The sequence below is a fragment of the Ochlerotatus camptorhynchus genome, unplaced genomic scaffold (genome assembly GCF_037179485.1).
Source record: "Ochlerotatus camptorhynchus isolate MF236.1 unplaced genomic scaffold, CSIRO-AGI_Acam_v1.1 ptg000065l, whole genome shotgun sequence".
Taxonomy (NCBI): domain Eukaryota; kingdom Metazoa; phylum Arthropoda; class Insecta; order Diptera; family Culicidae; genus Ochlerotatus; species Ochlerotatus camptorhynchus.
In genome coordinates this window covers 138,437-153,057 of record NW_027040555.1, presented here as the reverse complement: position 1 = coordinate 153,057, position 14,621 = coordinate 138,437, and the positions used below count along the sequence as shown (strand labels likewise).

The 14,621-nt window shown below is 41.4% G+C and overlaps 1 protein-coding gene and 1 pseudogene across 1 annotated transcript in view; both read right to left on the bottom strand.

Moving 5' to 3' along the window:
• The window catches only part of LOC135697051 (metallo-beta-lactamase domain-containing protein 1), a 276,092-nt gene that overhangs the window by 135,714 nt on the left and 125,757 nt on the right, over nt 1-14,621 (bottom strand). The window lies entirely within an intron of this gene.
• Nucleotides 100-13,924, bottom strand: LOC135697044 (PAS domain-containing serine/threonine-protein kinase-like; annotated as a pseudogene).

Below are 14,621 nucleotides of genomic sequence, written 5' to 3'. Positions count from 1 at the left end.
TGGGATTGAACCCAGCCCCATTGGGGTGAGAAAGCAGTCACGCTTACCACTACAGACCCGGGGGCAGGGCATGATTTCCTCAACGATCACGAATAACATCTACACGTACAGTGATCACACCGAGAGCCCATATATCCAGTTCCGGGCCGGAGTAGCGATTGCCTGCCAACGCTTCCGGGCTGCAGTACTCGGCCGTGCCGTAGAAGGTAGAAAAACAGTTGCCCTTCCTGTAGGAATGTCACAAATCCGAAGTCAATCAGCTTAATATGGAAATTGTGATCGATGATAAAGTTCTCGTTTTTTATTCAACGAGTGCAGGAAAGTAACGGCATTAGCAATCTGTTGAAAGCTTCCCCCACACACTTTGAAATAACTAATTTAACATGTGACGGAATCCATCTTTGACATAAAAGATGAGACGTAAACAAATATGTCATGTAACATTATGTGTTCCGAGACTAAACATTTCGTAACTCGACGAAAAGTACGTTTGATTGAGCTATGTTTCGCCTCTGTTATGACTAAAATTTATGTCAAAATTGACGCTCGTATATGTCACTCTCAGAGCACCTAAATTTACATGATTTTTTTTCGAAGTGTGCAGCTTCTCCGTCATCACGGGTCTTCGATCGATAAACTCGAACAAATCCATCCCGGAGCCGTGGATTTCCATCACAACCTGAAAGAATTTATCGTTCTCGAACCAATCATGTTGACAATGTTAGGATGCTTCACCTGCGTCAACACTTCGATCGGAATTTACCGCTTCTCCTCTTAATCATAAACTGCGACACGAGCTTCTCCTTCAATATGATATCACCCAGCAACTTATCCGAGCGCCAGTAGCTCAGCTTCCCATACCCGTACGCGCCCTTCCCGATGTACCTCACCAGCGTGTAATATGTCCTGTACTCTCCGTGGAGCAAATCTTCATCCCACTACGACATACGGGAGACGGAAGTGGGTTGATTCGAGTGCTGCGCAGCAGCAGTATTCTTGATGACCTGCTCAAGCGAGTTTTCCACCGTACTAGTCACACTGTTGAAGTCAGATTGTGATGCTTATCCTCATCCTCCAGGTTGTCGTACGATGAATCTGGATCCCGGCTTAATCAGATGCATTAAACCTTCCTCCCGCAGGGAAGCGCCTGATTCAGAATGGTGTACAGTATGTCGATCACGTTGCCATCGTAGTGAATCGCTTCCCCACGGTACTTCCCATCCGAATAGATCGACCTACGTGGTCCACGCGGAATCGAAACCGTTTCAACAGCCCAATGTCGTTTCTGTTAATCTGGCGTTGACGTGACCATTGTCTTCGACGGCTCGTACGGTTTTACATACCATATGATCGGCGGAGGAACACTCAGCGGAGCCGAATAGTCATCACTGGCGAAGTTCTTCATCAAGGATGAATTGATGGCCTCCGATGAGTAGAGTTTTTCCTTCGATAGACATTCAGTTACAGCTTTCCCCCGAAGAACGCGTTACGCACTGAGTTACCTCTATGGTTATACCCACCGCTTTATCTCGGTGGGTTTTCAACCAAGCGCTCGGATTTTCTGCGAGTGAGTAGTTCCCCATTGACACTACTCACATGTAAAACCGACTGGTTGAAACCCCGCCGAGAAAAAGCGTAACGGGTAACGCGTTCTTCGGGGAATAGCTGTATATGTATTGTTTTTGCCACTGAGCAGATTCAAGCATTCGGTAAAGGGTGTTAGAAGGTCACAATCGACAATATTCAGGCAATCCTCGAATAGGGGAGGTTTGGTAAGAGTTTCCTTCACCGTAAACGTGGCATCTGCCGAGGCGACCGATTTCAACGCATTGCAACTGGCCAAATTGGAAAATTTGACGTAATTTTGGTTGTTCTCGCTGCTGATTTCCATGTAGAGTCGGCTCGGAACTGACGATGATCGAACTGAATATGCAACTGGATTTTTTTTTGTCCAGCCCAAGCGACGGTGAAATCCATCTGCTCAACTACTTCATTGCCCTCGGCTGGTTGGTTCCCACCACTTTTCGATGCTGAAACAAAACATTTGACCTTTCAAAATACCTGGTTGCCAAACATACAATTATTCACAAACAAAGTTGTTGGCGCAAAAAAAGTGTGTATAGTGAGCACCCCTTGGTTTTCCCATACTAATTTCCATACAAATCGTAGTGTTTGAACGCAATGCGAAAAGCCGGTATACAACCAATCGTTCCTAAATTTTGCACAGTTGTTTGGGACCCTAAATGGTACCTAAAATATTGTTCTGAAAAAATGATCATGATCATTTCGTTTGATTACAGTAGACCTGCTGCCTGAATGAAATTGATTTCCCCTTAAAGTGCATTTCCTAGGGAACGACGGGGCTAGACGGCCACCACATGCGAAAAGTTTATGCAAAACTATTTAAAATTTTCACGATAAAATAAGACAATATTGATATTTAGAATAATTTCCCTAATTACATTGATTTTCTGGAAAATTTATTTTCATTTAATTATCTTTTTGTTTAAAACTCTAAATAATTCAAAATAATTAAAAAAAAATCATGCGAGGTAAGGCCCCTAGGGGTAAAACGGTCTCATGGAATATCACATTATCCTGCCCATATGGAAGTTACAGTACAGTTATAAAACAGTAATTCAGAATATTCTCACAATGCGGCGCTAATGTGTAAGTATACTTCCTGTATAAAATATTTCTATAGATCTTGACTAAATAGGAAGTATCCGTTTCCGGGAAAGTTGTTCAGCTGGGCAAGGTCTTCTAAATTGTGGGCAGGTAGGATAACAATTATCTCACTAAGTGGCGTTAGTAAAGTGATCTTGTGAACTTCACGATGATCTAAATTGATTGATGAGCGTTTTAGTAGAATAATTGTATACCTTAAAGGGTGTACTGTTTAAAATTCGCACACATTCAAATTGCTTTAACTTTTGATCCTTCCCTTAATTGAAATTTTGCGTAGACATAGTTAAATGCGTATTGTTTACACTCTGTGAGTTGATTTCATCAGGTGCGCAAAAGTGTTCAAAATGGCGACGAAAGAACAGTGCGTGCGCGAAAAAGTTTTGCACGTGTACTTTGAGAATAAGGATCTGTCGCATCGTGCCGTTCGAAAAAAGTTGGGAATCGCGAATTCCACAGTGTCTTTTATCATAAAACGGTTCGAAGAACGTCTGATTGTTGAAGGTTCAGAAGTCTTCAAACCGTGACGAGAAACAGAATACGGTCGCAAAAAGCCGTGCCCGGAAGTTGTACGACCAGAAGTTAACGAAACCACACTGCTGCGTAATGGATGACGAGACATATGTGAAGACGGACTTCAACCAGATTCCAGGAATCCTGTATGTGACTGCCAAGGCTAAGTGTGAGAGAGAACCTCCGGACACAAAAGATGTCGCCAAGAAGTTCTTAATTTGGCAAGCGATTTGTACTTGCGGAAAGCGGAGTACACCTTTTGTTACCGCAAGCACCATGAATAGACAGGTGTATTTGGAAGAGTGTCTCCAAAAGCGGCTTCTCCCTCTCCTGGAGGCTCACGACGGTCCGACGATCTTCTGGCTGAATTTGGCATCATGTCACAACACAAAGGACGTGCTAGAGTGGTATAAGGCGAATGATGTCGATTTCGTGCCGGAAGATCTGAACCCCCCACTGCGAAACTAAACCCAATAGAAAAATACTGGGCGATTATGAAAGAGCGCCTTCTAAAACGACCTAAAGTGGTGAAAAATGTAGAAGAAATGAAGAAAGCATGTGTAAAAAAAAACTGTCGATTTTGAGGTCGTGCAGAACCTTATGGCTGGAGTTAAGGCTTTGATTAAATGAATGATGCCAAAACTATCTTTAATTGTTTCTTTTTACTCCCTGAAAATTTGGTGATAAAAACTTGAATTTTGAGAATAAATTTTGTGTGTGCGGATTTTAAACGGTACAACCTTTGATAAGTTATTTTTCCGTTTAATTCTACTACTATTGTACTACTTTCCCTATTCACTTTCACTATTCAGTGATTGTGCAAGTGAATAGTGAAAATGCAACAAAATTATAGCTATCGTCTTTATTAATTTTTTTCCTTGATTTGTTTTCCGTCGATCTTGTTTTCCGTGCTGAGCACCAATGCTACCGACGCCAACGAGGCAGTTCCCACACTTGGATCCTACCTATCGACCCATCAACTCATGAACCTAGGACCAACGGCTTTACTTCCCTTCCGAAGGAAGGCGTGATCAGAGATGTTATGCCTCATAACATCCTGGTGGCGCCAACTGGGATTGAACCCGGGCCTGCTGGGGTGAGAGGTAATCACTCTTACCACTACACCACCGGCGCCGCTCATCGTCTTTATGGCAATCGTACGTATGGCAAACACCAGTATGGCTTACATATTTATGGCTAATGTCCGGTTACCATTTTCATTTATTTACTGTGATGCACGAGCATAAAATTATTTATTCAAAACTCGGACTATAAGGCAATTAATTCTGCACGACATCAATTGACCGCGTTGCGGCTATCTTCACTGTATTTATCATACCACATATGTGCGTAAAAATTGATCAAAAATCTTTCCCTTGGGTCGAGTAACGGGATTTGAGCGTGGTGAACTCCTACCTAGTATCAGAGGGTGATAAGTCAGGCATGTTCCTATCAAACTAATGGATCTTCTAGAGACCCACGCCCCCAGACCCTTCGCCGTTGTACAAATCCCCGTACACTCCGGAGCTGAATAATTTAGTAGACGTTAGACATAACCTTCCATCATGCCCCTTCCCTGTCGCCCGTCTACGAGCAACGATGTATTAAATCCGTAAGAGTGTTGACACGTGGAACGATGGATGTAGGAACAATCCCACCGGTGACGACGGAGAGCTACGTGCAAATACATTCGATACACCGAGAAAAAAACGCCGGATGTCAAGTATGTTTGGCAGCTGAAGGGAATCTATTCCGTTTTTTCGCACTTTCCGCATTTTGATATTGATATTGGTATTGGTGGGGATGTTGTTTTTCGGTGGTGATTTCCGCTAGACCTGTCAGAGTCTTGACATTTTCAACGGTATCAGCATTCTAGGCTGTACAACTGATAAGGTTTCTTGCCAGTGCTATGTCGACTATCGACTTGTTATTAATTCTTGGAAAAGATTACCACAATACTCTGTACATATTCTGAAAACTTTTCCCTTCGGTTGGCTTTGAGGAACAACTTCTTCCGAATGCGCTAAAACAAGTATTTGCGGAACATAGGAGAAATGGATGTCGGCCTAAATGCCCCTAATTTGCGCCCATTAATTCAGCTATCGACTAAATTTTCAAAAGCGATCAAAAATATCCATTAGTACCGTCCCAATGACGTCATCTAGATAAAAGTGATAAATGGGCCCAATCTTAGATCCATAGACCAACGTTAGAGCCATTTCCCCTATGACATAACATTATTTTTAGGCTGGAAAAGAAAATTTTCCATCGGCCCATTTTAGTCCGAAAATACGTTTTGTGAATCTTTCTCAGGATAGATTGGCAGCAAAATACAACAAAATGATCAGTAAACATTTAGCACCCTTAATAAGTATTGAAGAGTAGTCAATGTCAACCAAGGGTACACACTTAGGAATAACTAATTTAATTCGTGACGGATTATATCTAAACAAATATTTCATCAGTGTTCACTCGGCTGTCGACAAAAGCAGGCCACTCTCGACGTGTGCTACGCGATCGTCTGTTTTCTCGGCAGCAACCATTGTGTGGTCCTCCTCATTGTTCTTCATCAGCAGTTCTTTCGGTCGATGCGTCGTCGACTTTGGAAAGCAACCGTTTCGTGATGAGTGTGTGAGTGCTGACCACGTTTTGCGTCCATTGTTGCAATGGACGCGCTCTGACCCTCGTTGGCGTACAACAATTTGCCATACAATGAAACAACTGGAAGCGGCTCCAGTTCTGATGGAGGAGGCTTTTTGGATATCGGAAGATAAAGTGTTTATTGTGTTGTACCTTTTGACTATAGTTTTAAGATGTATTGTATAGTGACCAAGATTCCTCGGCTCTGTAAAGTTAATTCGGTTGAGCCTTATCAAATAAATTAATAAACAAAAAAAAAATATTTCATGTAAAATTAAGTGCTCCGAGACTAAAAAGTTCGTTACTCGACGAAAAGTACGTTTCATTGAGCTGAATTTTTGTTTATGACACTCGTACATGTCACAGGACTGCAACGCGAACAACTCGAGTGAAGCCAAATTTCTCTGGTGCTCTGGTGCTAATTTGACAGCTCCTCCTTTTCCTCTATGATTAAGCTTGGTACATGTCGCGCCGCGTTGCGGAAAATAGATTGAGTTTTCTAGAAAACATTATAGGAAAACATGATTCACTCAAATTGTGCTCGTCAATGCGAAAACAACTAAATCATTTTTTTAATTGTCCATTGCGGGTATTACATTTGTTGTCACCTTCCCGCATTTAATGTTGCAAGGTTGGAGCTTAAATATGTTATGGGTCACCAGCGTTTCAAGAACTGGAACGCATTGCAGGGGATTGATATATGTCAGTCTCAGAGCACAAAAATTTGCATGATTTTTTCTAAGTGTGTATCTTCTGAGTTTCAAGCAGAGTGGGACATTTCTCTGCATCCTCTGTCAAACTGTCTTTGAGATCCACTGCTTGTGAAGATATCCGTAAAGCCCTCCAAAATATCTTATTTGAAACCATTGATCGTCCAACCCGTCTAAAAGTTTATCTGATCAACTTCGAGATCATGCACACACACTTCGAAAAATTCATGTAAATTTAGGTGCTCTGAGAGTGACATATAAATCAAGGAGTGGTGGAAAAAAGGAAGTTTCTACTCCTCCTGGATTCAGAAGAACTGACTATACCCAGGATTTTCCACCTCTCCCGGGGACATCCAAAACCCCTGATGTCCCATTTTTAAGAACAGAAGCCCCTTCTTCATCTGGGTTGTTCTCATTTGATAAAATTGTGGACGGTATTCTCAAATACCTCAACATTTCTGATCCTCTGAAAAGCATTGTCCTCACATTGCTTCCCACTATGAAATCCTTCTTGAAGCAATTGACTTCAAAATGGCCCCTTCTTGCAGCTATCATCTCCTTCGATGGATAATTTTCCAAACGAGGTCGGGGATTTGATCACTGTTCTACAGTGGAATTGTCGAAGTCTTATTCCGAAATTAGATTCGTTCAAGTATTTAGTCCATAACAATAATTGCGATGCATTTGCCCTCTGTGAAACATGGCTCTCTTCAGAAATTGATCTCCCTTTTTATGATTTTAACATTATTCGATTGGATCGTGAGGATTCACGTGGAGGAGGGGTACTTTTGGGGATCAAAAAGTGCCATTCCTTCTATAGAGTGAATCTTCCCGAATTCCCCGGTATTGAAGTTGTCGCATGTCAGGCTACCATTAAAGGTAAGAGCCTTTGTATTGCTTCTGTATATATTGCTCCTAGAGTCTCTGTTAATCGCAAACAACTTTTCGACATATGTGCGGTACTTCCCGCTCCATGGTTGATCATGGGAGATTTTAACTCCCACGGTACAGGCTGGGGGGAGCTGTACGATGATAACCGTTCTACTTTGATTTATGATCTCTGCGACAACTTCAACATGACAATACTTAACAATGGAGAAGTAACACGTTTGGCTGGTCCATCCTCGAATGGTAGCAGATTAGACCTCACCTTTTGCTCCAATTCACTATCGTTGAATTGCACTTGGCATGTAATCCAGGATCCGCACGGTAGTGATCATCTGCCGATCAAAATTTCGATTGCCAGTGGGTTCAACTCGTCAGAATCCGTTAACGTCGCGTATGATCTAACCCGTAACATCGATTGGACTAAGTTCCAATCCGCGATAGACGATACAGTATCGTCAGTGGAAGAGCTTCCGCCGTTGGAGGAATATAATTTCCTCTCTAATCTCATCGTCGACAGCGCACTTCAAGCTCAAACACGACCGGTGCCGCGATCGTCAATCCGTAAGAAAACACCATCGCTCTGGTGGGATCAACAATGCACGGAGGTTTACCGTAAAAAGTCCGACGCGTTTAAACTTTTTCGGAAACGCGGAACACGCGAGCATTTCGACGCATACACATCTCTTGAACGCGAACTCAAGAGCCTCATCAAGGCCAAAAAACGGGGTTACTGGCGGCAGTTTGTAGACGGATTGTCGCGCGAAACGTCTATGAATACGCTTTGGAGTACGGCGCGAAGAATGCGTAACCGGTCTACTAACAACGAAAGCGAGGAATGCTCGGATCAATGGATTCTTAAATTCGCGCGAAAAGTGTGTCCGGATTCCGTGCCGTCGCAGTTGATTCCTCGCGAAACCGCGAATTCGGTAGACGAAATCAGTCAGCCTTTTTCAATGGTGGAACTTTCACTCGCTCTCCTTTCGTGTGGCAATTCTGCCCCGGGATCTGATAGAATCAAGTTCAACTTGCTGAAAAACCTCCCAGACGTCGCTAAGAGGCGCATGTTGAACTTGTACAATCAGTTCTTGGAGCTCAATATTGTTCCCGACGATTGGAGACGAGTAAGGGTGATAGCCATTAAAAAGCCTGATAAACCCGCGTCGGATCACAATTCGTATCGGCCCATCGCGATGCTGTCGTGTATTCGGAAATTGATGGAGAAAATGATCCTTTTTCGCCTCGACAAATGGGTTGAGACGAACCACCTTCTTTCAGATACTCAATTTGGTTTCCGTAGAAGGGAACGAACGACTGTCTCGCGTTGCTTTCCTCGGAAATTCAGTTAGCTTTTGCTAAGAAAGAGCAAATGGCTTCTGTGTTCTTGGATATCAAGGGGGCTTTTGATTCAGTATCCGTTGAAGTTCTTTCAGAGAAACTCCACGTTTGTGGATTGTCTCCATTAATTAATAATTTTTTGTACAATTTGCTGTCAGAAAAACATATGAGCTTTTCTCATGGAAACTCTACAGCTTTTCGATTTAGCTACATGGGTCTTCCCCAAGGCTCATGTTTAAGCCCCTTTTTGTACAATTTCTACGTTAGAGAAATTGACAATTGTCTTAGTGACAATTGCACATTGAGACAACTTGCAGATGATGGCGTAGTGTCTATCACAGGGCCAAAAGAGGTTGACCTGCAAGGACCCTTACAGGATACCTTGGACAATTTGTCTACTTGGGCTATTCAGCTAGGTATCGAATTCTCCACGGAGAAAACTGAGTTGGTCGTTTTTTCTAGGAAGCATAGCCCAGCACAACCGAAGCTTCAACTTTTGGGTAAACCGATCACTCATTCCATGTCCTTTAAATATCTTGGGGTCTGGTTCGATTCCAAATGCACCTGGAGATCCCACATTGAGTATCTGAGACGAAAATGCCAACTAAGGATCAATTTCCTTCGATCAATTACCGGAACGTGGTGGGGAGCCCATCCACAAGATCTTCTGACGTTGTACCGGACAACGATTTTATCGGTTTTAGAGTACGGTAGTTTTTGCTTCCAGTCGGCAGCTAAAACGCACATCATCAAGCTGGAACGGATCCAGTATCGTTGTCTTCGTATCGCGTTAGGATGCATGCACTCGACTCATACTATGAGTCTCGAAGTGCTGGCGGGCATGTTGCCACTATCCGTCCGTTTTTCAGAGTTATCTCTGAGGCTCCTCACCCGTTGCGAAGTAATGAACCCACTGGTGATCGAAAATTTTGAGAAGCTTCTGGAGCTAAATCCTCAAACATGTTTTATGACTTTGTACTACCTATATTTAACACAGGATGTCAGCCCTTCAAGAAATATTCCCAATCGTGTAATATTCTCCGATTTCGGCAATTCAGTGAATTTTGATTTATCTATGACGCAGGAAATCCGCGGAATTCCAGAGCATCATCGTTCTATGATTGCTCCGTCATTATACGCTGCAAAGTTTGGCCATGTTGATTCTGCAAGAACGTTTTTCACAGATGGATCTCTTATAGAGGAGTCCGCTGGTTTTGGTGTATTTAATGAATTTCATAGCGCCTCTCGAAAACTTGAAGCTCCTTGTTCTGTGTATGTGGCTGAACTGGCAGCAATTCACTACACTTTGGAAACAATTGCTTCACTTCTTCCAGACCACTACTTTATTTTTACGGATAGTCTCAGTTCTGTCGAGGCTATCCGTTCCATTAGGCCGGTAAAGCACTTCTCGTATTTTCTCTTGAAAATACGAGAACTGCTTAGTACTTTATCCGTGCGCTCTTTCATCGTGGGTCCCTTCGCATTGCTCAATTTTGGGCTTGCGAAGGTGGGCGCTATGGAAGGCGACATTTATGATCGACAGATCGCCTATAGTGAATTTTTCTCTATTTATCGTCAGCAGTCGCTCGTTAGCTGGCAACATCAATGGAGTGAAGGGAGCTTGGGACGATGGCTACATTCAATTATCCCTAAGGTGTCGAAGTTTGCATGGTTCAAAGGGTTGGACTTGAGTCGAGACTTCATACGCGTGATGTCTCGTCTCATGTCCAATCACTATTGTCTAAACGCTCACTTGTTCCGTGTGGGGTTGGGAGACAGCAATCTCTGTGAATGTGGACAAGGTTACCAGGACGCTGATCACATCCTTTGGTCTTGTGCGGAGTATCGTGGAGTCAGATCACATTTTTATGATTCCCTTCGGGCTCGAGGTAGACAACCTAATGTTCCAGTTCGGGATATTTTGGCTAGACGCGATCTGGAGTTTATGAAACTCATATATGTTTACTTTAAGGATATTAACCTTAGATTGTAAGTTTGATTAACCTTGTGTTTAGTTTGTATTTTTTATGTGTGGGTTTTTTTTTCAATGTTTGTTTTCAAGATGAATAGAAATAATTTCATGCTTTAGGATTAATTAAATAGTTGTATCGTAAACCACATTTCAAACCTCCTTCTTCCCTTTTCCCATCCAAAAAATTGTAAATCTCCACTAACCTCGAGACAACCGCGAGTACTCGGTCCAGTTCCTTTAACTTTAAATTTAAGACAGTAATAATGTATAACGCAAAGAATAACTCGGCTCTGTAAAGTTTATTCGATTGAGCCTGTACAAATAAAGTAATTATAAAAAAAAAAAAAAAAAAAAATCATTATTTGGTCTGGTCTGGTTAATTCCTCGGGGGCATCTGGGACATGCTCTAAACTGACCAATGTGATCCGCGGCGCTCGAAATGGCCACAATTGAAAAGGGTTATCATATTTTGAAGTAATTTGTTTTGGCCCATGATAGGTTTTATTCCTTACCGGTCAAATTTAGTATCATGGCTCAAATTCCCCGAAACATGTTCCTGCCACATTTCCAGCACCAGTTGACCGATTCTGAATTTGTTCAATAATGCTCTATGGACAAGGCTATGGGATCATGATACTTTTCATTTGGTGGACAGTCGACCGATTCTAAATTTGATCCACAGCATTCAATGTGAACATAATACCTTTTGTTAGCTAGTTGTCAACCGAAGTGTGCTAACAAACACCACTTAGTTCGCGAATTCCGCGATTTTCGGATCTTGTTCCGTCCATATCTCCGGGACCAGTTGTTCGATTGGAAATCTATTAATTAACACCCACATTAAAAATAACCATCAAAAGCGCCCAACCACCAATTTGGGTTATCATCCCATCTTTATGAGGTATGGTCGTACCATCTATGATATCTTTAGTGTATGGTACATGTTTATTAGGTCACTCTATAGAATCATGGTACCTTTCATTTTATTGCTGCTGTGTTCAATTCGGAAGAGTGGTTGCCGAGCTCTCACACACACATACTGTACTATGCATCTTTCCATTCAATAATTGAATCAGCCAGTAGTAAATGCATTTTCATTTGAAATAGCAAACGCAGCCATCGATACCATTTACACAAAATACAGTTTGATATAAATTGAACGGACAGCCAAGCATGTGCGATATTAGCGCAATAACGCAGCAGTGGAACACATGTTTTGCTGACTCGTATTACCTACTCACCTACTCTGGTGGTCTTTAAATACGGACCTCAGCAGCGGGAAGGCAAAAAGCATAAATAACCAAAACAATGGCACCGATGAGCGCGGAAAGGGAAAACACCCAAAATACAATATTTGTCAACAACATTCTGTCCCAGGCGTCTATTCCTATCTCATTGTTACTCATTACACTATTGTAAATTGAATCGTATAAAACCCTGAAGAGTTCTGAAAATAAAGGTTCAGTTTCGGCTATACCATTGACTTCAACGCGAGTCCCAACGTAAGTCGGAGAACCACCACTTCTTGAAGAAAGAAAGCCATTGACTAAGAGTGACCTATGGACTAGTGATAGTCGGCAGACCACCACTCTTGAGACCAGAGTCAACAAGTGAACAGGAAGTAGAATTCCGTATTCGCAAGGAGAATGCCACATTCACCTTGGCCACAATACACAGACAGAAATTTTCCGATCCCGTCATGTTGAGTCAATTGCATAACTATGAGAAAAAATACCAATGTTTTTACAAAAAACTCAAAAACTTAAAAACGTTTGAACAAGAGTTGATCAAAAATAAGACCAATTGTAAATTTACTCCACCATTATTCGATTTGACAGAACCAGAGTTCCAGAATTTTCGGGGTACATTGACATTATACTGGAGCTGTCAAATAGCTCCCGGGGTGCCTGAAATCGACACGCATGCAAGCGGCCCTAATAATACGCCTTTTTAATGCACCACCAACGTAGAGTGCGCCACGCGAGTTCAAGAAGAAACGTCAACCAAACCGTTTGTTTACATCAGAATAAGTATTTTCCCCTACGCAAATAACAGCATTTTTCATTCAAAATCTTGCCAATTTCCATCGGTAATTGTCTTATTGTACGATTTTCCACAAATCTGAACTGATTTGCACCTTAACTATTCACACACATGAAATCCGGAAGATCATAACCACTAAGGCACTTTTCTAATTTTCCATTTTTCTCAACAAAAATATTCCTGAACACCAGCAGGATATTTTCAAAAACGTTACAGAATTAAATTTTTCAATTTTAGATTAAGTTTTGCAGCATCTCAGATGAATCAATCTATCAGGAAAAGAAAAAAAGTGTTCCGCTTCTCACAACACTCTTTTCGACGTTCTACTATTCACCACCAGAGGTTGAATCGATCGTTTAGTTTCTATTACAAAGGCCTATACACTGGAGTCGCTTTTTACGCGGGTGATACAAAATCCATGTAACAAAAAAACCGCGTAAATTCCGAAATCCACGTGAAAAAAAACCGTATAAATTCCGAAATCCGCGTAAAAAAACAGCGTGAAAAACCGTGTAAAAAAACCGCGTAAAAAGCGACTCCAGTGTATAAGAATCAGTTTAAAGAACCGAGAAAATCGATTCAATCAAACGCATTTTTCGTCGAGTTGCGTATGTTTCCGTTTCAGAACACTTCATTTTACATGATATGTTTGTTTACTTTCCATGATTTACGTCAAAGATATCAAGCTGAACATTGCATTAGGTCCTAAGTAACATTGATCGATTCTCTTTGTAGACTTTCTCTTACGTTAATAACTTGACCACTTAACCGTTTCTCGTTGTGTTTGTCATATAAGATGCTACACACTTCGAAATACCTAATCTTACACGTGACGGAATCCATCTTTGACATAAAGGAAGAGACGTAAACAAGCATGTCATGTAAAATTAAGTTCTCCGAGACTGAAAAGTTCGAAAGTACGTTTGATTGAGCTAAATTCCGCGTCTAATATAACTTATTTTTATGTCAAAATTGACGCTCGTATGTGTCAGTCGCAGAGCACCTAAATTTACATCAATTGTTCTAAATGCCTGAGAATGTTTTTACATGGCCGTGGGGATACAAAGAGAATGTTGACGAAAAGAATCTGTCAATGTTACTTACGACCAAATGCAATGTTCAGCTTGATATATTCCATCTCGTGAAAAAGTATGTATTTCTAAGTGTGTTGATTTTGATCGGGTGAGTGTGGTACATTTTTGGTAATAATAGATGCCATGAAGCGATCGAATGGACTTGGCACTTTCCCTATTTAGGTGAATGACCGAGAGTGGTGATGAAATCGTCAGTCACACATTAGGGTTTTTTTTTACAATATGTAAGTCTTTTTAAAAAAAAGCTCAATTACAGTAGCTTATCATGACCGTGGATCCATTTTTGCTCAACAAAATTTCATAAAGCCAAAGGTAGTGCAACGAAGACTTAGGGTAACAATTCCTAAACAAGGTGTACTTGAGATTAATCTCCATTTTATCGTCTTTGTTCTTTTGAACAAAACAATGTTAACCATCACTAAATACAAGGAATATAGATCATTTAAACTCAAAACAAAAAAAAAAGTTTCGAAAAGTGAGCTCCATTGTCGATGTCATCAAAAGCCAATATCTGGGCTGGTGGCGATCAATGCTGTCAAAAAAAGTGACTATGTTGAAGAAATAAGTGTCCAAATAGCGACTTATAGTAGCAAAAAAAGTGACTACAAAGTGATCTAAGAGAACTAAAGTTCTGATGGCACACCAAAAAATTCAATTAGTATCTCATAAACACTTTTGTACGATATGAACCTTTAAAGCACAACATGCTATAGAAAGTAAACAACCAAACCCACGGTCTCA